General features: G+C 38.7%; 1 non-coding gene across 1 annotated transcript; it reads right to left on the reverse strand.

The window, feature by feature from the left end:
- Nucleotides 1–11,868: 11,868 nt before the first annotated feature.
- LOC136314805 (U6 spliceosomal RNA) lies at nucleotides 11,869–11,975 on the reverse strand. Its single transcript, XR_010727386.1, has one exon. It is a non-coding gene; the product is annotated as a U6 spliceosomal RNA (small nuclear RNA).
- Between the last annotated feature and the right edge of the window lie 11,771 nt (nucleotides 11,976–23,746).

Below are 23,746 nucleotides of genomic sequence, written 5' to 3' on the forward strand. Positions count from 1 at the left end.
TGTAAGATTATTTCTTTGTCTTCAATTCAATGAGGTCAACTTTGTTAATGTCTGAATCATAAATGTTGTCTTTGTCATTAAAGACAGAATCAGTACTATATATACATTTCAGTTTATAGTCATACAACAGAAGTATTCTTCGAGGGTTTCTTTGTCCATTTGTACCAGCACACAAGAGCCAGCAAAACCTTTTTACTCTTGGCTCTGGCCTCCAGATGCCCTTTCTCTAATAATACAAGGAGCACATAGCTGTCTTTCTCCACATACTTCTTCCACAATGGTAGCCTGGTCAGGAAACTTTACATTTTTTTAGTAGCATCCATAATGGGATCTGCTGGACCTTGAGTCAAGAGCAGGACTCATTCACATGGCCAAAGATGTCAATCAAGTCACTCAAGTCATGAATGAAGTCTTTGTGAAATTTGTCCGAGTATGGGCTTTGCTAGTCACTTAAGAAAGGTAAAGCTTTATTCCTGAAGTTAATCAATTGCTTCAAAACTTGTACTTTAGAAATCCAGTGAACTTCAGCATTTATTTCTTGACAAATCCTATTGATAAAGCATGATTCAAGGTCCTGACTCTGCTAAGTTAAAGTGGACATGACTTCTTAGAATTGCTGTCCACATCACATGGCTGTAGAAAACAAGAAGTCAGTCTGATGTGTGGAATTTCTTTTTCAGCAATGTGTTAAAGCTGAGGCTTTGTGGAACAGCAATGTGCTCCATCTGTATCCATGGCACCAATATTTTTCTTCCCAGGTTTTGCTTGGCAAAGAACTTTTTCATTATTGCAAAGCTTCCAAAGCGGACTCACCAGATGGGCACCTGCATGTATGTAACAGGAAAATGAGACCTGGATATACCATCAATGCATTTACTTAATTGCACATTGAAGGGCACTTGTCTGGCTCAGATTCCCTTGAGACCTTCAAACAGAAGAAAAGCTGGTGACTTTGAATAGCATAACACTTCTTGACAGAGGTGCTACTTTAGGTTTTTCTTTTACACTACAGATCCTTTGATGGCTTTAAGGCAAATTGCTCCAAGTTCTACCCAGACACAAGGTTTTTTTGGCTTGGCCATGTGATAAGATAAGTCTAGGCTTTTGAGTTGGTCTAAATTCCTCTCTCTTTTTTTCAAGTTGACCTATCTTCTCATGGAAATAATTCATTCCGAACTAGACAATCCACAATAGACAGGTGCCAGTTGTTTTTTTGACTTTGCTGGCTTTATGTTTCCATCAAGCAAGAAATTGGCTGCATAAGAGGGACCATGCTTTTGGTGTCCATCACATTTGGGACGACCTGAAGGAAATACATTTCCCTCTATTTTATTTTCTTTGATATTTTTCAACCCAATCTAGGTCATGCACTAAAGATTAATGCTCATAATCATAATGAAAGCTTACATCTAAAAATACTTAGCAACAGAAGAGCATGTTGATGGTGATGACTGCAACCTGATGAAGTACAGTGATAGCCCATGGCACTCTACAGTGTGCACTATGAAACAATTATTTAAAATACCATTCAACAAAAATTAGTTTTTTCCACAGAAATAATTTTTAACCTCTTTGGAAGAAGCTTAAATATGACATTTCTCTCAGCCACTTCACTGATTTTTTTTTTTTTAAGAAGGGTAGATAATGAGGTAAACTCCCGCATGCATCCTGACTGGGATCCACCTGGCAACCCTTGTCTGGGGTTGAGGCTTGAGTACTGAGCTATTTTTAGTGCCTGATGCTGATGCACTCCAATGGAGCTATCCTCAGCACTTGGGACCATGCTTGAACCAATCAAGCCACTGGCTGTGGGAGTGGAGGAGGGAGAGAAGCGGGGTTGGGGGAGAGAAACAGATGGTCACTTCTCCTGTGTGCCCTGACTGGGAATTGAACCTGGGGATGTCCATACACTGGGCTGATGCTGTATCCACTGAGCCACTGGGCAGGTCATCACTAATTTCTTTTTTTTTTTTTTAATAATTTTATTTTTTTAATGGGGTGACATCAATAAATCAGGATACATATATTCAAAGATAACAAGTCCAGGTTATCTTGTACTAATTTCTTAAAATCCATTTGAAGACCCATGAACTCTGTGTGTGTGTGTGTGTGTGTGTGTCCCGTGAACTCTTAATTGAGGAAAATACCTATTTTGCTGAGAAAGTTCTGAAAAGGCTGAAACTAAAACAAGAGAGAAAAGTATATTGCTCCTATTATCATTGGAATAAAACCCAAGAATTCACTTAGAGTCCTTCCAAGTCAGTGAATTGGTCCATCTTTGGCCATTCTGCTCCTAATAAGGCCCCCATGGAAGTAGATGTATACCTCTATTAAGCATTTTATAGATTCTGTTGAATTTTCAGCCAACTTCCTGACTGGCTTGGGAGCTCCTTGAGGGCAGGAACAAGAGTTTTCAATACTTTGGGATTGACATTTTGCATGGTACTTGGCACATAGTTAGCTTCTATAAATGCTGGAGGAGTAAGAAACCATAAAATATTTATCAACTATCCTTATGTTGCCTCTGCCTCATAAGGAGATAGTTGTTCAATGTGAAAGCATTTCTGCCAGATGGCCGGGGCTAAAGTGGAAGGTGTCCTGTCCAGTCCAGAATATACAAGGAGGTCTTTTCTCATCAGTGCTCTGATTGCTACTGAACGTTCATTGCCCAAGCCCACGTGGCTCCTTGAAGGCAGGCACCTTAGCTGCTCTGGTGCCACACTCAGTGAAGGTACTCTCTGTAGAAATGCTTCAGACCTCCTTCAGTTCTGCCCAAAGGCAAGGCCAGTTTCCAACCCCAGGGGCAGGCACCTGGGCTGAAGCTCTCGGAAGCCCTCCGAACACCCAGCGTATGCCTCTGTGCTGAGTGAGGTCTGCGGGGAGAGTGATCCTGCAAACTGGAAATGCTACTTCTTGAGACTACCTGCTCCCTGTGTCTGACTATTAATGTTTTCATTGCCTAATTCATAAATTTATTAAATACCTCTTCATCACTTTGTTAACAACAATCATATTACTCTAAAGAAAAATCTTGAAAAGTTAGGACTTTTTGAGAAGGTACTTGGGGAGCATCCAGTCCCTACCATCACCACTAGTGATTTTTTAGTAACCAAATTGGAATAAATCAGGCAGGAATCTGGAAATTACATTTTTAAAAGTTAGGTGCTGGTCCCTTGTGTCAACCTCAAGGTCAGCACTTCTTTCTCATTGTGCCCTGGGGAGACAGCATGATCTCTTCAAAGAGTTTTGGCTTTCAGAATGTAAGCTAGGAGGAGGACCCTGTCAGTTGACTTCAGCTTTCTGCCCTGTAACACAAACACCCTTGAGACAAGAGAACACAGAAACAGTCTTCTCTGTGGAATCAGGAGGGAAAGATACAATGAGAACAAGTCACAGATTAATTAATGGCTCAATTTTTCTGTCACATACTCTTGTTGAATATCCTTAATGATATCAGAGACTCCCCAAAATCTAGGATCTCTGGAACCACTCAGTGATAGAGCCATACCCTATATATCTTCACCATTAGGACTCTTAGTGAGACCTTTTATTCTCCTACAGCTTAAATATGTTTGGATTAAATAATGTTAGAATGCATTTCCCTTCTATTTTAAATGCTACTGCTAAAGAAAAATATAATGAAAAACATCAATGGGAAGGCAGACTTTTAAAGGTAATTTTTTATTTTTATTTTTATTTTATTTTTTTTACAGAGACAGAGAGAGAGAGGGATAGATAGGGACAGACAGACAGGAACAGAGAGAGATGAGAAGCATCAATCATCAGTTTTTCGTTGTGCATTGCAACACCTTAGTTGTTCATTGATTGCTTTCTCATATGTGCCTTGACTGTGGGCCTTCAGCAGACCGAATAACTCCTTGCTCGAGCCAGTGACCTTGGGTCCAAGCTGGTGTGTTTTGCTCAAACCAGATGAGCCCACACTCAAGCTGGCAACCTCGGGGTCTCGAACCTGGGTCTTCCGCATCCCAGTCCAACACTCTATCCACTGCGCCACTGCCTGGTCCAGACACTAACTTTTAAAAATGTAATTTCCAGATGCCTGCCTGATTTATTCCAATTTGGTTACTAAAAAATGGACAATATTTTGGATCATAATCCTAAATTCACATTCAAAGTATAATCAGAGATTCCATTCTTTTAAAAAAGTAATTTAAACTGCTTATATTTAGACCAGAATTACATACAGTGAAATATTTAAAAGGATACATATTTCTCTCCAATTTTTATGCACTCCTGTGAGGATGGACTCTCTCAACTCTCAGAAGCCAGAGGTTGGCTCCAGACTGTTGCCAATGGCAAAACAAATCTCCTGGGATTATTGCTTTTATTTCAGCAGGAATGCTGCTTGCCTGATGATAGAGCACAGAGACGGCAAAGGTGAGTCCACCTGGAAAGGAAAGAGCCGCTGTAGGAACAGAAGATAGGATTGCTCAAGCTAAGAGCAGGTCACTCCAGAGCATTGTCTCAGCACTTCCCACATCTCTATCAGACCATTATGAGGATGGGCACACACATTTCATGGGAATCTGAGTGATGTATTTGAAACAGTGCAACATAGAAAACTAATTTTCACTTTTTGCATAACATTTAAGCAATGCAATTGCCCCCAAATACTATTCAACCCCAACCCCAAGCACTCCTCAGGGACTGGAGTTTTTGCAGCTGCCACATGGCGGCACCACCTGAGCTGATCTCCGGAGTCAGCTTTTTCTTGGCCCTCTGTCGTTTACACGGACCTGAACATCCATGAATGAATTTTGGTGGTTACTTTCCTGTTATTTTAACATTCAATTGTTGTAATTTAGTGAAGTCATCCAAGCATTCGTTAGGTGATGTCTGTACTCCGCAGTGATAAAAACATATCTGAAAGATCGATAACTTTGGAATAGAAGTTAGAAGTGATAAAATACTCAGAGGAAGCCCATGCAGCTGTCATGATATGCTATTACTATAAGAACAAGCCCTTAGCAAAGTATTAGAGCCGTGATAAGAAAATAAAAAGTAGCATTAGACCACATCATTCTACAAAGTTTGTAGATTTATGTACCCCTAGAATGCATTCCCCATTTCACATCTATTTCTAAAAGAAATTAGTCTTGAATTATCAGAGGTCTTCAGGACCTCATCTCTGGCATCAACCTGACAGCCTGTGTTTGTTTACTGCCCCAAACAGGGGCTTGGCTAAGGTCTGTGGGGCAAATGAGAAAGAACTAACATGTATGGGGCATTTTTTAAATGTCTCAAAACTGGTTAGGACTTTTTATGTATTATCTTCATTAATGTTCATACAACCCTAAGAAGTAAGCATTATCATCCATGGTTTTAGAGATGGGGGAAACCAGGCTCAGAGAAATCAAATAATGTGACACACAGCAAGTGATAGGTAGAGCCGACTCTGAACCAGTCAGACTAACTTATACTACCTCTCAGATGAATTGGAGGGAAAATGATGATAGTTGAAACCATAACAGACTTCTACAGCAGAAGTGATTTCTGGATGCTACAAGGCATCCTTTGGACAGTTAAATGGGTGGACACTCTTTTCTGATCGGCAGACCTGGGGACAAATTTGAAAATAAGGACTGGAGAGAAGTACAGTGTGTCCGTAAAGTCATGGTGCACTTTTGACCGGTCACAGGAAAGCAACAAAAGATGACAGAAATATGAAATCTGCACCAAATAAAAGGAAAACCCTCCCAGTTTCTGTAGGATGATGTGGCAGCATGTGTGCATGCACAGATAATGACGTAACACCATGTATACAGCGGAGCAGTCCATGGCCATGCCAGTCGAGATGTGGACAGTACAGAGGAGAGTTCAGTGTGTTCTGTGGCTTGCTAAATTCGAATCCATGACCAAAGTGCAACGTGAATATCAGCGCGTTTATAACGAAGCACCACCACATAGGAATAACATTACTCGGTGGGATAAGCAGTTGAAGGAAACCGGCAGTTTGGTGGAGAAACCCCGTTCTGGTACCATCAGTCAGTGACGAGTCTGTAGAGGCTATACGGGATAGTTTCCTAAGGAGCCCTAAAAAATCTGTATGTGAGCCCACATCGAACTGCACTGAATAGGTATGAAACTGGGAGAGTTTTCCTTTTATTTGGTGCACATTTCACATTTCTATCATCTTTTGTTGCTTTCCTGTGACCGGTCAAAAGTGCACCATGACTTTACGGACACACTGTATAATCTGCACGTGGTTCCTCCAGTGTGATCCCCAGACTGTCATCATCAGCATCACTTGGGAACCTGCTTGAAATACAACTCCTTAGGCCCTCTCCTAGACCTGTAAATCAGGAATTCTGGGATGAGGCTCAGTCATTTGTGTTTTGCAAGCTCTCCAGTTGGTTCTGATACATGGTCAAGTTTGAGAGTTCCTGACCTACACAACCAAAAGAAAAGTACCATGGTTGAACATAAAACTCCTGGGCACAATTTAGAAGAAAGGTAATGATAAGGGGAAAACGTTGAGGGTGATAGAGGAGAGAGAGAAGTCTGAATCTGGGAGATTCAAGTCTCTGTATGTGGGGAGGTGGCTGGGATGGGTGGCTGTAAGGAATGGGATGGAATAGGACTGTCCACAATGGAATTGCTAGTTCTGCCATATAAATCACCTTAGTTTGTTCAAATACCAGGAAATTTCTGATTCACAGACCAAGACTTATGTGATTTTGGTTTTTTTTGTAAACATCAGAAAGATCTAGGTGCTGGCTCTGCCATTTGTTTGCCCTTCATGGTAGAACAGTGGATATCACTCTGCTGATTGGTGGCATGCTCCACATCAGGCATATGGCCAATAGATTTCATGTGCTTCCCTAGTGTTGTGTTGAGAAGGATTCTGAGGCTCAGTGGTGTCTGCCACAGGTCAGGGAAGCAGAAGTGGGGGCATACGTGCTGCTGTGTGTTACTCCCAAATGTAACAAACAGCTTTGCTTTTCAGCTTTCCTTTCTCCAAACAAAATGAGCTCCAGGTCCTTCTACCTTTCACCTGGAAATCTCTCTAGCCTTTGGGGTTATTTTTCTCATATAGTCTCATATCATATCAACATGAAGATCTTCATACATACTTATAAGCAAGCATGACATACTCCTCTGTCTCTAGGGGGAAAGGGCTACCTAAGTGGAGACATGGGAAACAAACCCACCCTGGTCGTCTGCTCAGGAGAGCAGTGTTCACCATTACTGAACTTCACTGTCCAGCCTTCTCCCTGACTTCTGAAAAATTGACTTCAGAACCTCTTTATTTCTTAAAGTACATTGACACCAATTTGCTGAGGATTTTTAAGAATCTTTCAAAATCCTTTACAGTGGCTGGAAATACCTGGGGGGGTGTTGCAAATTCGGAGTTGGGGATTATTGTGGAAAAGCTAAAGCTGTGGCTGTGTCCATAACAACCAGTGGAAAAGTGCCGTTTTGGTTCTTGTCTGTTGAATAGCTGATGGTGGTTATTTTTGCATCAGACAGAGTAAGTGGATCAGACAGAGAGCGTGCAAACAGACAGATGGCGCTTGTGTTTACATGACACCAAAATATTTGTCTTAAAGACAACATCCTGAAACAAGAGAATTGAGCCTGACTGGTTTTATGTGTTTCCCTGATTTACTTCTTAGCTCAGACAGATAGCTTAGAGTGATGGAGAGAACATGATTTTGGTAACAGGCAGAGCAGGATTGGAAACTTGGTTCTGTTCCTTGTGAGCCCTGTGACTTGGTGTCCTTATTTGAAAGATGAGATTAATACATGATGATATCCATTCTCACTTTGAATGTATAAGTGTGAACGTGAGGGTTAAGAGGGAAAATGTATGTGAAACCATGTCCTGGATACTCACTAAAGCAGGAGTCGGAACCCATGGCTTGCGAGCCAGATGCAGCTCTTTAGATGGCTGCATCTGGCTCACAGACAAATCTTTAATAAAAAAATGTTAAAAATATAAAACATTCTCATGTATTACAATCTATTCATTTCCTACCGCTCATATTCATGGTTGTGGGTGGCTGGAGCCAATCACAGCTGTCCTCTGGGATAACACCAAATTTTTATTGGATAATGCGTAATGTATACGGGTCATTGTATGGCTCTCACGAAATTACATTGGAATATTTTTTTTTTATTTTTTATTTTTGTATTTTTCTGAAGCTCGAAACGGGGAGGCAGTCAGACAGACTCCCACATGCGCCTGACCGGGATCCACCCGGCACGCCCACCAGGGGGCGATGCTCTACCCATCCGGGGCGTTGCTCTGTCGCAACCAGAGCCACTCTAGTGCCTGGGGCAGAGGCCAAGGAGCCATCCCCAGCGCTTGGGCCATCTTTTGCTCCAATGGAGCCTCGGCTGCGGGAGGGGAAGAGAGAGACAGAGAAGAAGGAGAGGGGGAGGGGTGGAGAAGCAGATGGGCGCCTCTCCTGTGTGCCCTGGCCGGGAATTGAACCCAGGACTTCCGCACGCCAGGCCGACGCTCTACCACTGAGCCAACCGGCCAGGGCCAGACATTGGAATATTGATGGGAATAGAATTAAATTTGTATATTGCTTTGGGTAATATGGCCATTTTAACTATGTTGATTCTTCTAATCTAAGAACATGGGATATTTTTCCATTTCATTGTGCCTTTTTCAATGTCCTTTAATAATGCTTTGTAGTTTTCAGTATATAGATCCTTTACATTCCTTTTTTTTTTTTTTCTTTTTTTTCTGAAGCTGGAAACGGGGAGAGACAGTCAGACAGACTCCCGCATGCGCCCGACCGGGATCCACCCGGCACGCCCACCATTCTTTGTTATGTTTATTCCTAGGTATTTGATATTTTTTGGTGCAACTGTAAAAGGGATTATTTTTTTGAGTGCATTTTTTGAAGTTTCATTGTTGGCATATATAAAAGCAATAGACTTCTGTATATTGATTTTGTATCCTGCAACTTTACTGTATTGGTTTGTTGTTTCTAATAGTCTTTCTGTGGAGTCTTTGGGGTTTTCTATATGCAGGATCATGTCATATGCAAAAAGCAGTAACTTTATTTCTTCTTTTTCTGTGTGAATGCCTTTTATTTCTTTTTCTTGCCTGATTGCTGTGGCTAAAACTTCTAGCACTATGTTGAATAGGAATGAAGACAGTGGCAACCTTGTCTTGTTCCTGATTTGAGAGAAAGAGCTTTCAGTTTTTCACCATTTAGTATGATATTAGCTTATGGTCTGTGACATATAGACTTTATTTTGTTGAGGTACTTTCTTTCTATTCCAATTTTATTGAGCACTTTAAACATAAACGATGTTGTATATTATTGAATGCCTTTTCTGCATCTATTGATAGGATCATATAATTTTTGTCCTTTGTTTTGTTGATATGGTGTTTTATGTTAATTGATTTCCATATATTGAACAATCCTTGTGCTCCTGGGATGAATCCCACTTGATTGTGATATATTATTTTTTTAATGTGCTGTTGTATTTGATTTGTTAGTATTTTGTTTAGGATTTTTGTATCTGTATATTAATACATTAAAGATACTGGTCTGTAGTTTCCTTTTTTGTATTGTTTTTGCTAGGTTTTGGTATGAGAGTTATGTTGGCCTCATAAAATGTGTTTGGAAGTATTGTTTCTTCAATATTTTAGAAGACTTTGAGAAGGATAGGAACCAAATTTTCCATGAATGTTTGGTAGAATTCACTGTGTAGCCATCTGGTCTGAACTTTTATTTTGGGGGAGTTTTTTAATAATTGTTTCTATTTCCTCCCTGCTTATGGGTTGATTTAGACTTTCCACTTCTTTGTGACTTAGTGTAGGAAGATTGTATAGTTCTAGGAATTTACCCATTTCTTCTAGATTGTTAAATTGGTGGCATATAGTTTTTCATAGTATTCTACAATGATTATATTATAAACCCATTATATTTATATTTTATATTTTTGTTCATTTTATATATTGCTTTCTGATAGCTCTGTATCTTGTTTGGTTCCATTATCTCATGAGTGCTTCTGCACTCCATCCTCCTTTGCTATTGCAGATTATTATTGATTATTATCTTCTCCCCTTTTATATTATTGTTGTTACAGATTATCCTTGTTTGTTTGTTTGTTTTTTTGCAGAGATAGAGAGAGTCAGAGAGAGGGACAGATAGACAGGAAGGGAGAGAGATGAAAAACATCAATTCTTCATTGCAGCTTTTTAGTTGTTCATTGATTGATTTCTCATATGTGCCTTGACCGGGGGGCTACAGCAGACCGAGTGACCCCTTGCTCAAGCCAGCGACCTTGGGCTCAATCTGGTGAGTACTGCTCAAACCAGATGAGCCCACGCTCAAGCTGGCGACCTCGGGGTCTCAAATCTGGGTCCTCCACATCCCAGTCCAATGCTCTATCCACTGTGCCACTACCTTGTCAGGCTATCCTTGTTTTTTATTGTTATCTTGTTGGAGTTTTTATTTGTAGTTTTAGTTTGTTTTGTTCTTTGTATCTGGTTGGATAACCTCCTTTAGTATTTCCTGCAGTGGGAGTTTTCTGGTGATAAATCTCCTCAGCTTCTGTATGTCTTTAAAGTTTTTATTTCTCCTTTATATTTGAAGGATAGCTTTGATGGACATAATATTCTTGGCTAGTAATTCTTCTCTTTCGGTACTTTGAATGTTTGGGTCTACTCTCTTCTGGCATGTAGAGTTTCTGTTGAGAAATCTCATGATAACCTAATGAGCCTTTCTTTATATGATATATTCTTCTTTTCCCTTGCTGCCTTGAGGATTCTTTCTTTATCATTGATTTTTTACAATGTTATTACAGTGCGCATTAGAGTAGGTCTGTTTGGGTTACAGTAACTTGGCATTCTATTTGCTTCTTGGGTTCGAGGCTTTCACCCTTTCCACAGGCTTCAGAAGTTCTCAATTATTTGTTTAAATAGGTTCTCCATTCCCTTTTTCCTCTCTTCTTCTTCTGATATATTCGTTATTCTTATATTGCCTTTTCTGATGGAGTCAGACAATTCTTGTAGGGCTCTCTCATTTTTTTAAATTTGTGATTCTCTCTCTTTTTCTCTTTGTAGTATCTCCAGTTGCCTGTGTTTGATGTTACTGATTCTCTCCCCTGTCTCACCTGTTTTATTAGCTAAACTTGCTACCTCATTTCATGTATTGAGTTCTTCATTTCTGTTTGGTTCTTTTTATAGTTTCAATCTTCTTGGTGAAATACTCTCTTTGTTCATTAACTTGTATTTTGAACTCATTGAATTGCCTAAAAATGTTTTCTTGTATCTCTTTGAATATTTTTAGAACTTCAATTTTGAATTTTCTGTCATTTAAATCCAAAGTTTCCATGTAATTGAGATTTTTTTTGGAGATTTTTCAGTTTCTATCTGCATTATATCTCTGTCTTGTGTATCCATGATATTTGATTTCTTTTTTCTTGATGGCATTTGAGAGTGGTATTAAGATCGCTGATAAGAGACAACTAAAAAATGAAAAATAAAAGTTGAAATATATGGAATGCTTCACCAATTTTTTTTTTTTTGTATTTTTCTGAAGCTGGAAACCGGGAGAGACAGTCAGACAGACTCCTGCATGCGCCCGACCGGGATCCACCCGGTACGCCCACCAGGGGCGATGCTCTGCCCCTCCCGGGCATCGCTCTGTCGCGACCAGAGCCACTCTAGCGCCTGGGGCAGAGGCCAAGGAGCCATCCCCAGTGCCCGGGCCATCTTTGCTCCAATGGAGCTTCGCTGTGGGAGGGGAAGAGAGAGACAGAGAGGAAGGAGAGGGGGAGGGGTGGAGAAGCAGATGGGCGCTTCTCCTGTGTGCCCTGGCCGGGAATTGAACCTGGGACTTCTGCACGCCAGGCTGACACTCTACCACTGAGCCAACCGGCCAGGGCCGCTTCACCAATTTGTATGTCATCCTTGCACAGGGGCTATGCTAATATTCTCTGTATTATTCCAATTTTAGTATATGTGCTACTAAAGTGAGCACACAGCCTTTAAGAGTATATAATACAGAGCACTTTATAGACAGGGAGGTACTTTATAGTCAGGGGTGCCCATCAGAATCTCCTGGGAGCTTTTGAAGATCCTATTCTAGGCCATAGTTTAGACCTTTTGAGTCAGATGCTCTGGGGTAAACAATATTAAAAATAAAGATTCCCTACCTGATTTTGAGGCTACCCTGTTTAGTAACTGCAGGTTCAGTAGGTAAGATGGACACATAGTTACACTGGGTGTGTGATTGATGGTGAATGCTACCCTGGGGATGAGTGCAGGGTCTTCTAGGTGCCCAAGCAGCAAGCTGACCCTGTGTTGAGGAATTAGGGAAGGCTTCCAGGAGTGAGAGGCCATCCCAGGGTTAGAAGCCATAGGTAGATGGGGATAGTGTGATGATGGAGATGGGGAAGGGACTCTGTTGGAAGTAGGAACAACCTGCATAGATTTGGAGATCCACCAAGGCCTGAAGTTTAAGGAGATAGTGAATGGTTTAGGGGTACTTGGATTTAGTCGCCTGAGATGGGTAGTGGCAGCTAAGACTGAAGAGGCAACTTGTCTTAATATGACAGCCCAGTTAGTAATGTGGCTGGGAAGAGTATTCAAGATGGACTCCAAAGCTCATGTTGTAATTTATCTATTACTATACTAGACAATCTATTTTAAAAAAGTAAACATACAGAGATGAAGTTATGATAAGTAGGGTAAGTCTGTGGTGGCTTCCTTGCAGTTGACCATGTAATCCCAGAGAGACAATGTGTGAAGGGGAGCACCAGACTCCTGGACTCAAATGCCGACTCCATCACTCACTAAACTTCGATTTGCTCATCTGTGCTCATCCTAGTGTTGTTGTGAAGATGAAACAAATCAAGCCACATAAAGCTCTTGGAGCAGTGCCTGTTCCCTAGAAAACCTCAATGCATATTAGTCATTATTACTGTTCTTCCTTGTGCCAACCAGCAGGAGTTTTGAAAACAAGCTACTTCAACAATACATATTTTATTAACTCATCATGGAAGCCTATGGAATAGAATGAAAGAAATGAGAGAAACCCATTCAAATCCACTTTCCTTTGGGAAGCATTCAGTAAACTCCTTCCATACGCCCAGCAGTATTAATAACCCCTTCTTGGACCCACAAGAATCTGTGAGTCTTATGTCAGATTCAGAGACATCTTCTCATAAACATTCACTTTTCTGCCAAACTGGGCTATCTGAGGACTTTTACAGGACCTGAGACAGGCCTTATTAATTTTACATTATCCTCAGCATCTACCTCAAGTTTTATCATATTTATTTAGTGAACATATAAATAAGCAGGCTTTTTAACTTGTATCCCTGATTAAGATCATATTATAGCAGAGAGAAGAGAAGAATTAACCAAGCTTTTTCAAATCTCATCCAAAGTCTTATCTGTTCTTTCTGAATGTGTAGCTAAATCTTCCTTACAAAGCCTTACCATGTACCATTCCTCTAGTTTTAAAGAAGTGCTCTCCCAGAGGCTGACTTGGAAGGCCCAGGCTGATTCCCCAACCTGTAATAAAGTGTATGTATAAAGATAGCAGTGTTGTTATACAATTTAATTAGTACATCATTCAGGCATTTGGACCAATGCCTGGCTCTTTTTTTGTGTGTTCATTTAGCTTTTAGTCTAACTCCCACATGAAATAAACAAAAAGGCTAATTGCTTTTGGATTTTAGCACTGGGTGAAATACCTGGATTCATTATGTGAATCATATTTTATAGGTGGCTTAAGGGTTTTATTGGTAAATGAAAAATTCCAAGATGACAGTTGTAATACTGAAAGCAAGGCAATTGAAAGGTTTGGGCTCCCAAAGGTAGTATATGACTCCATCTGACATGTTCCTAGTTTTCATAGCAGCATAAAATGTTTGTACACTGATGAGAATATGATGGTAAGAGTTTATATCTCATTACTCTATAACAGTGATGTGCTGGTAAATGTTTTTCTTAATTTTTATTTTTAAATTTTATTTAGAAAATTAACTTTAACACAATGACATTGACCAATAAGGATACATAGGTTTCAGATAAACATTTCTGTAGCATTTGAACTGTTTGATTCTGTTTGTATACCCATCACCCAAAGTCAAATAATTTTGTTTCACCTTATATTTTTCCCTCTTTACATGCTTCTACCCACCCCTTCCTTATCCCCTCTCCTACATCTCCTTCACCCTGGTAACCACTTCACTTTTTATCTATGTCCATGAGTCTCAGTTTTACGTATCACCTATGTGTGAACAGTTCTTAACTTTTTCTGATTTACTTATTTCACTCAGTATAATGTTCTCAACGTGCATCCATGTTGTTGTAAATGATACTATGCCATTATTTCTTATGATTGAGTAGTATTCCATTGTATATATGTACCATATCTTCTTTATTCAATTTTCTTTTTTTTTTTTTTTGCATTTTTCTGAAGCTGGAAACAGGGAGAGACAGTCAGACTCCCGCATGCGCCCGACCGGGATCCACCCGGCACGCCCACCATGGGGCGATGCTCTGCCCATCCTGGGCGTCGCCATGTTGCGACCAGAGCCACTCTAGCGCCTGAGGCAGAGGCCACAGAGCCATCCCCAGCGCCTGGGCCATCTTTGCTCCAATGGAGCCTTGGCTGCAGGAGGGGAGGAGAGAGACAGAAAGGAAGGCGCAGCGGAGGGGTGGAGAAACAAATGGGCGCTTCTCCTGTGTGCCCTGGCCGGAAATCGAACCCGGGTCCTCCACATGCTAGGCCGATGCTCCACCGCTGAGCCAACCGGCCAGGGCTCCAATTTTCTATTGAGGGACACTTTGGTTGTTTCCATGTCTTGGCCACTGTGAATAATGCTGCAATGAACATGGAAGTGCATGTATCTTTATGTACCAATATTTACGAGTTTTGGGGGTAGATACCCAGTAGAGGAATTTCTGGGTCATATGGTAATTCTACTTTTAAATTTCTGAGGAACCATCATACTTTCTTCCATAATGATTGTACTAATTTGCATTCCCACCAGCAGGGAATGAGGGTTCCTTTTTCTCCACAGCCTCTCCAACACTTGTTATTACCTGTCTTGTTGATAATAGCCAATCTAACAGGTGTGAGGGGGTATCTCATTATAGTTTTGATTTGCATTTCTCAAATAGCTAGTGAAATGAGCATCTTTTCATATATCTGTTGGCCATTTGTATGTGCTCTTGGGAGAAGCATCTGTTCAGGTGTTCTCCCCATTTTTTAATTGGATTGTTTGCTTACTTGTTGCTGAGCTTTGTGAGTTCTTTATATATTTTGAATATTAAGTCCTTATTGGAGCTGTTGTTTGCAAATATCATCTCCCATTTAGTTGGTTGCCTATTTGTTTTGTTGTCAGTTTCTTTTGTTGTACAGAAAGAAGCTTTTTAGTTTGATATAGTCCCATTCATTTATTTTTGCCTTTACTTCTCTTGCCTTTGGGGTCAAATTTATAAATTGTTCTCTATGGGCAAGGTCCATGAGTTTAGTACCTATGTTTTCTTCTATGTAATTTATTGTTTCAGATCTTATATTTAGGTCTTTGATACATCTTGAATTAATTTTGGTGCAGGGGGACAAACTGTAGTCAAGTTTTATTCTTTTGCATGTGGCTTTCCAATTTTCCCAGCACCCTTTATTGAAAAGTTTCTTTTCTGCACTGTGTGTTTTGGTTCCTTTGTCGAAGATGTTTCACCCATACATATATGGTTTTATTTCTGGGCTCTTGATTCTGTTTCATTGGTCTGTATGTCTGTTTTTCTGCCAATACCATGCTGTTTTGATTATCAGGCAGTGTGATACCTCTGGCTTCATTCTTTTTTCTCAGCATTACTTTGGCTATTCAGGGTTTGTTATGGTTCCATAAAACCTGGTAATTTTTTTTTCTATTTTTTCAAAAAATGAAGTTGGGATTTTGATGGAGATTGCATTAAATTTGTATATAGCTTTGGGCAATATAGCCATTTTAATTATGTTGATTCTTTCAATCCATTAATATGAAATATTTTTTCATTTCATTGTGTCTTTTTCAATTTCTTTCAATAATGTTTTGTAGTTTTCAGTATATAGGTCCTTCAAATCCTTTTTTAAGTTTATTACTAGGTATTTTATTTTATTTTTTTGTTGCAATTGTAAAAGGAATTTTTTTTTTAGTTCATTTTCTGATGTTTCATCTTTGGAGTATAGGAAAGCAGTGGACTTTTGTATATTGATTTTGTATCCTGCAACTTTACTGTATTGGTTTATTGTGTCTAATAGCTTTTTGTTAGAGCTTTTGAGGTTTTCTATATATAGGATCATGTCATCTGCAAAATTGATACCTTTACTTCTTCTTTCCCAATATGGATGCTTTATATTTCTTTCTTTTGCCTGATTGCTCTGGCTAAAACTTCCAGAACTATGTTGAATAAGAGTGGAGCGTGTGGGCAGTCTTGTCTTGTTCCTGATTTGAGAGGAAAAGCCTTCATTTTTCACCATTTAGTATGATATATGATGGTTTGTTATATATGGCCTTTATTATGTTGAGGTACTTTCCTTCTATTCTGATTTTACTGAGTGTTTTAAACATAAAGGGATGCTGTATCTTGTTAAATGTCTTTTCTGCATCTATTGATAGGATCATATAATTTTTGTTCTTTGTTTTGTTGATGTGGTGTATTACATTGATCGGTTTCCATATGTTGAACCATCCTTTTGCTTTTGGAATGAATCCCACTTGCTCATGGTGTATTATTTTTTTAATGTGTTGTACTTGATTTGCTAGTATTTTGTTTAGGATTTTTTCATCTGTATTTGTCAGAGATGTTTGTTTGTAATGTTCTTTTTTTGTGTGTTGTCCTTGCCAGGTTTTGTTTTGGGGGTTATTTTGGCCTCATAAAAAATTTTCTATAAATGTTTGGTAGAATTTACCAGTATAGCTATCTGGTCCTGGACTTTTGTTTTTGGGGAGGTTTTGATAGTTGTTTCTATTTCCTCCCTGCTTATAGGTCTATTTAGGTTTGCCACTTCTTTGTGACTCAGTCTAGAAAGATTGTATAGTTCTAGGAATTTACTCATTTCTTCTAGGTGGTTGAATTTGGTGGCATATAATCTTTCATAATATACTACTATGATCCTTTGTATATCTATGATGTCTGTGGCAATTTGTCCTCTTTCATTTCGGATTTTGTTTATATGAGTCCATCTTCTTTTTTCCTTTTCTCTTCTTTTTTCTTTTTCTTTTTTATTTTAGTGAGGAGAAAGAGAGAGGGATAGAGAGACAGAGAGAAAAGTGGGGAGGAGCAAGAAGTGTCAACTCCCATATGTGCCTTGACCAGGTAAGTCCACGGTTTCAAACTGGTGACCTCACAATCTGGGTCAAAGCTTTATCTACTGTGTCATCTCAGATCAGGCCTCTTTTTTCTTTAGTAAGTTTAGCCAGTGGTTTGTAGATTTTATTGATCCTTTCAAAGAATCAGCTCTTTGTTGTGTTATTTTTTTTTTGTTCTCTATTTCATTTATTTCTGCTCTAATATTTACTATTTCCTTCTTTCAGATGACTTTGGGTTACTTTTGTTCTTTTTCTCATTTCTTGGGGTGTGATATTAGGTTGTTTACTTGGTATCTCTCTTGATTCTTGATATAAGCCTGGAATGATATAAACCTCCCTTTTATTACTGCCTTTGCTGCATTCCAGGAATTATGATTTGCCATGTTGTCATTTTCATTTGTCTGAATATATCTTTTGATCTTTGCTTTTATTTCTTCTTTGACCCAGTCACCAGTCACTTTTTGGAAGTATGTTGTTTAATTTCCACATTTTTTTGGTTTCTTTACTTATTTTTTGCAGTTGAATTCTAATTTCAAAGCCTTATGATTAGAAAATGTGCTTGGTATTATTTCAATCTTCCTAAATTTGTTGATGTTATTTTTGTGGCTCAACATATGGTCTATTCTTGAGAATGTCCCATGCACACTGGAGAAGAATGTATAATCTGATGTTTTGGGATGAAATGTCCTATAAATGTCTATTATGTTTATTTGGTCCAGAGTGTTGTTTAAAGCCAGTATTTTTTTTTAACTGATTTTCTGTTTGGATGATCTATCTAAAGCTGTCAATGGTGTGTTGAAATATCTAAGTATGATTGTGTTTTTGTCTGATTCTATTTTTAGATCAATTAGTAGATGCCTTATATATTTTGGTTCTCCCTGATTTGGTGCATATATATTAAAAGGTGTAAAAAAAAAGATTAAAAAAAAGGGTTATGTCTTCTTGATACAATGTCCCCTTTATCATTATAAAATGTACATCTTTGTTTCTGGTTACCTTTGTTGTCTTGAAGTCAGCATTGTTAGATATGAGTAATGCTACACCTACTTTTCTTTGGATATTATTTGCTTGGAGAATCGTTTTCCAACCTTTCACTTTGAGTTTATTTTTGTCCTTGCAGCTAGATGTTTCTCTTGAAGGCAACATATGGTTGAGTTTTGCTTTTGACCCAATCTACTACTCTGTGTTTCTTTATTAGTGAGTTCAATCCATTTACATTTAGAGTTATTATTGACACTTGAAGATTTCCTATAGCCATTTTGTGTTTTGTTTGTTTATTTGTAGCTCTGTGTCTTGTTTGGTTACTGTCTTTTTTGTTTCTGTCAGTTGTTTTTGTTGGTGATATTTCATACTTCTTTCACCTGTTTTTTATTTTTTTAAGCTGTGTGTTTTAGTGGTGGCTTTTTCATGGATGGTTACCATTAGGTTATCAAGAGAAAAGTGTTGATATGTGGACGAATCCTTTGTCTTATGAGTTCTTCTGCCCTCCATCCTCCTTTGCTACTGCAGATCTTCTCCCCTTTTATGTTATTGTTGTCACAGATTATCCTTGTTTTTATTTTGACCTTGTTGGAGCTTTTACTTGTAGTTTTGATTTGTTTGGTTCTTTGTGTCTGGTTGAATAACCCCCCTTGAGTATTTCCTGCAGTGGGAATTTATTTGAGATAAATTTCCTCAGTTTCTGTATGTCTGTAAAAGTTTTTATTTCTCCTTTATATTTGAAGGATAATTTTGATGAATATAGTATTCTTGGCTGGTAATTCCTCTCTTTCATTATTTTAAATGTTTTAGTTCACTCTCTCTGGCATATGTAGTTTCTGCTGAAAAGTCTGATTATAACCTAATGGGCTTTCCTTTATGTTATGTTCTTCTTTTCCATAGCTGCTATGAGAATTTTTTCTTTGTCACTGATTTTTTGACAATTTTGTTATAATGTGCATTGGAGAAGGTCTGTTTGAGTTGTGGTAACTTGGTGTTCTGTTTGCTTCTTGGATCTGAGGCTCTAACTCTTTCCATAGGCTTGGGAAATTCTCATTAATTATTTGTTTTAATAGGCTCTCCATTCCCTTCTTCTTCTCTGTGGGTGGAACACAGAGCGCATTCCTAGCAGCTGTGGCTGATGCAATGCTGTGAGAATACTTCAGCTCCCAGAAGCCTCCTGGGCATACTCAGGAAGGAAGCTCGCCCACTTTCAGGAAGTGACTTAGTGCTAACCACACAGCTCCCTGATCTTTTCAGCCATTGGCTTTGAGGAACATGCTGTTACATCTTATTGGCTGAACCCATGTATATAAGCTAGCTTACTTCCTGAATAAAGTGGATCTGTGTCACTGAACCTGGTCCCCGGAGTTGGGTCTTTGCATCTCCGTTGTCCTCACCCCTGGCAGGACTTGTCCACACCTCTCTTCTTCTTCTGATACACCTATTATTCTTATATTGCTCTTTCTGATGGAGTCAGACAATTCCTGTAGAGCTCTGTTACTTTTTAAATTTGTGAATCTCTGTCCTTTTCTCTTTGTAGCATCTTTAGTTGCCTGTCTTCGATGTTACTGATTTTTTCTCTACCAAGCTTGTTCTATTAGCTAAACTTGCTACCTCAGTCTTCAATTCATGTATTAAATTCTTCATCTCTGTTTTTAAAATTTTAATCTCCTTGGTGAGATACTTGTTTTGTTCACTAATTTGTTTTTTGAGCTTATTATGTTGCTTATTGGTGTCTTCTTGCTCCTCGTTGAGTATTTTCAGAACTTCAATTTTGAATTCTCTATAATTTAGCTCCAAAGTTTTCATGAGATTGAGATATTTTTCTTGAGATTTTTCATTTTCTTTCTGTGCTACATTTCTGTCTTGTATAGCCATGATTTTTTATTTCTTCTGCCTTTATGGCATTTGAGAATAATATTGTTAATAATCCTTACAAAGAAACAACTAAAAAATTAAAATAAAATGATACAATAAAAATACAAAAAATTTAAAAATTATTACCAGTAGAAAAATCTCATAAAAAATGATGATCAAAAGCAAACATAAAAATAAAAAATAAATGCCACAAATATAAGATTAAAAAATATAAAATTTAAGGAATATGAAATCCAAAGGAGAAAAGGAAAAAAAAAAGAATAAGAAAAAAAAAGAAAAAAATTTAAAATAAATTTCAGTTTTGAGAGGTTTCTTATAATAGGTGTTGCTGTATTACAGCTTTTAGCTCTGTGAAGTTCCTGGGCTGTTCATCACTGAGATAATGCTGTCACAATGATGTAGCAGGACCACAGTCGCATTGGTGGGTGGGGTGTGTTGTGAAGGCTTTACAGCTCCAGTTTTCTGACATTATGGCTCCAGCAATGGCAATCTTAGGCTTATGTGCGCTCCGTTCCACGTCTCAACAAACCTGGATACCGGGTATGGAGCACCTCTATTCTTCAGGGGGAGAGAATAGTTCTAGAGAGCTAGCTGTGGGGTTTGTCTCTGCTACTCTCAGTACCATGAGGTGAGGGAGGTGAAATCTGGGATCTGGGGTCGCACTTTCGCTTTCTCTGTCTCTGCCAAGTGTGGGCTGCAGGCAGACTAGGGAACACTAGTTGTGACCCTGTGCTCTGACTGCTTTGGTATATCTTTCCTTTTACCCCTCTGTATCACTGCTCCTCCCTGCAGAAGGAGACCAAATTACCCTGAGTTTCCCTTTCCATTTTCCTCAGATAAAATCCAAACAGCCTGAGTTTTCCTCCTCCCAATAGTCCAGCAGAAAAAGTAAAACCCAGTCACTCCAGGTTTGTCTCCTCTCCTTTTTAAAGACCACTGCAAATGCCTTTTCTCTTCTGCCCCACTTTTCACCCCATTCTACCTTTACTCCATTTGGTGTGTGGATCTTTCAGGCATGCCTGTGAGGCCAGTTGGGGTTCCTTTGCTGTGATACAGTTGTTCAACTTTTTGAAATTTTAAGGGGAAAGATCAGCAGGAGTATCTCTCACACCACCATTATCCTGATTTCATAAGTGTAGAATCTCAGTAAATGTTTAAGAACCAGCTTTCCAGCAAAAAAGGAAAAAGTCCTGTTTTTTGGTGTTCACCAATTTCCATGGTATAAATAGTTCAACAATGACTAATTTTATACTAATGAAGAGATAGAAGAACTGGCTCCCATCAGCCCATCTGAGCCACTTCCTTGACTGTGGTACAAGGTAGAAGTTAGCTGAGCTCAGAGCCAAGATGGATTTTTTTTTTATTTTATTTTATAATTTTATTTTTTTAATGGGGTGACATCAATAAATCAGGATACATATATTCAAAGATAACAAGTCCAGGTTATCTTGTCGTTCAATTATGTTGCATACCCACCACCCAAAGTCAGATTGTCCTCTGTCACCTTCTATCTTGTTTTCTTTGTGCCCCTCCCCACCCCCTTTCCCTCTCCCATTCCCCCCTCCCCCCCGTAACCACCACACTCTTATCAATGTCTCTTAGTTTCACTATTATGTCCCACCTACGTATGGAATAATACAGTTCCTGTTTTTTTCTGATTTACTTATTTCGCTTCGTATCATGTTATCAAGATCCCACCATTTTGCTGTAAATGATCCGATGTCATCATTTCTTATGGCTGAGTAGTATTCCATAGTGTATATGTGCCACATCTTCTTTATCCAGTCATCTATTGATGGGCTTTTTGGTTGTTTCCATGTCCTGGCCACTGTGAACAATGCTGCAATAAACATGGGGCTGCATGTGTCTTTACGTATCAATGTTTCTGAGTTTTGGGGATATATACCCAGTAGAGGGATTGCTGGGTCATAAGGTAGTTCTATTTTCAGTTTTTTGAGGAACCACCATACTTTCTTCCATAATGGTTGTACTACTTTACATTCCCACCAACAGTGTATGAGGGTTCCTTTTTCTCCACAGCCTCTCCAACATTTGCTATTACCTGACTTGCTAATAACAGCTAATCGAACAGGTGTGAGGTGGTATCTCATTGCCGTTTTGATTTGCATTTCTCTAATAGCTAAAGAAGATGAGCATCTTTTCATATATCTGTTGGCCATTTGTATTTCTTCCTGGGAGAAGTGTCTATTCATATCCTCTTCCCATTTTTTTATTGGATTGTTTGTTTGTTTGTTGTTGAGTTTTATGAGTTCTTTGTATATTTTGGATATTAGGCCCTTATCTGAGCTGTTGTTTGAAAATATCATTTCCCATTTAGTTGGCTTTCTGTTTATTTTGTTATCAGTTTCCCTTGCTGAGCAAAAACTTCTTAGTCTGATGTAGTCCCATTCATTAATTTTTGCCTTCACTTCTCTTGCCATTGGAGTCAAATTCATAAAATGCTCTTTAAAACCCAGGTCCATGAGTTGAGTACCTATGTCTTCTTCTATGTACTTAATTGTTTCAGGTCTTATGTTTAGATCTTTGATCCATTTTGAGTTAATTTTTGTACAGGGAGAGAGACTGTAGTCCAGTTTCATTCTTTTGCATGTGGCTTTCCAGTTTTCCCAGCACCATTTATTGAAGAGGCTTTCTTTTCTCCATTGTGTGTTGTTGGCCCCTTTATCAAAAATTATTTGACTATATATATGTGGTTTTATTTCTGGACTTTCTATTCTGTTCCATTGGTCTGAGTGTCTATTTTTCTGCCAATACCATGCTGTTTTGATTGTCGTGGCCCTATAATAGAGTTTGAAGTCAGGTATTGTAATGCCCCCAGCTTCATTCTTTTTCTTTAGGATTGCTTTGGCTATTCGGGGTTTTTTATAGTTCCATATAAATCTGATGATTTTTTGCTCTATTTCTTTAAAAAATGTCATTGGAATTTTGATGGGAATTGCATTAAATTTGTATATTGCTTTGGGTAATATAGCCATCTTGATTATATTTATTCTTCCTAGCCAAGAACAAGGTATATTCTTCCATCTCATTATATCTTTTTCGATTTCCCTTAACAATGGTTTATAGTTTTCATTATATAAGTCCTTTACATTCTTTGTTATGTTTATTCCTAAGTATTTTATTTTTTTTGTTGCAATCGTGAAGGGGATTATTCTTTTGAGTTCCTTCTCATTTGTTTCATTGTTGGCATATAGAAAGGCTATTGACTTCTGTATGTTAATTTTGTATCCTGCGACCTTACTGTATTGGCTTATTGTTTCTAGTAGTCTTTTTGTGGATTCTTTGGGGTTCTCGATGTATAGGATCATATCATCTGCAAAAAGTGATACCTTTACTTCTTCTTTTCCGATATGGATGCCTTTTATTTCTTTGTCTTGTCTGATTGCTCTGGCTAGAACTTCTAGTACCACATTAAATAAGAGTGGAGAGAGTGGACAACCCTGTCTTGTTCCTGATTTAAGGGGGAAAGCCTTCAGTTTAGTGCCATTTAATATGATGTTAGCTGATGGTTTATCATATATGGCCTTTATCATGTTGAGATATTTTCCTTCTATACCCATTT

This window comes from Saccopteryx bilineata, chromosome 10 (genome assembly GCF_036850765.1).
Source record: "Saccopteryx bilineata isolate mSacBil1 chromosome 10, mSacBil1_pri_phased_curated, whole genome shotgun sequence".
Lineage (NCBI taxonomy): Eukaryota > Metazoa > Chordata > Mammalia > Chiroptera > Emballonuridae > Saccopteryx > Saccopteryx bilineata.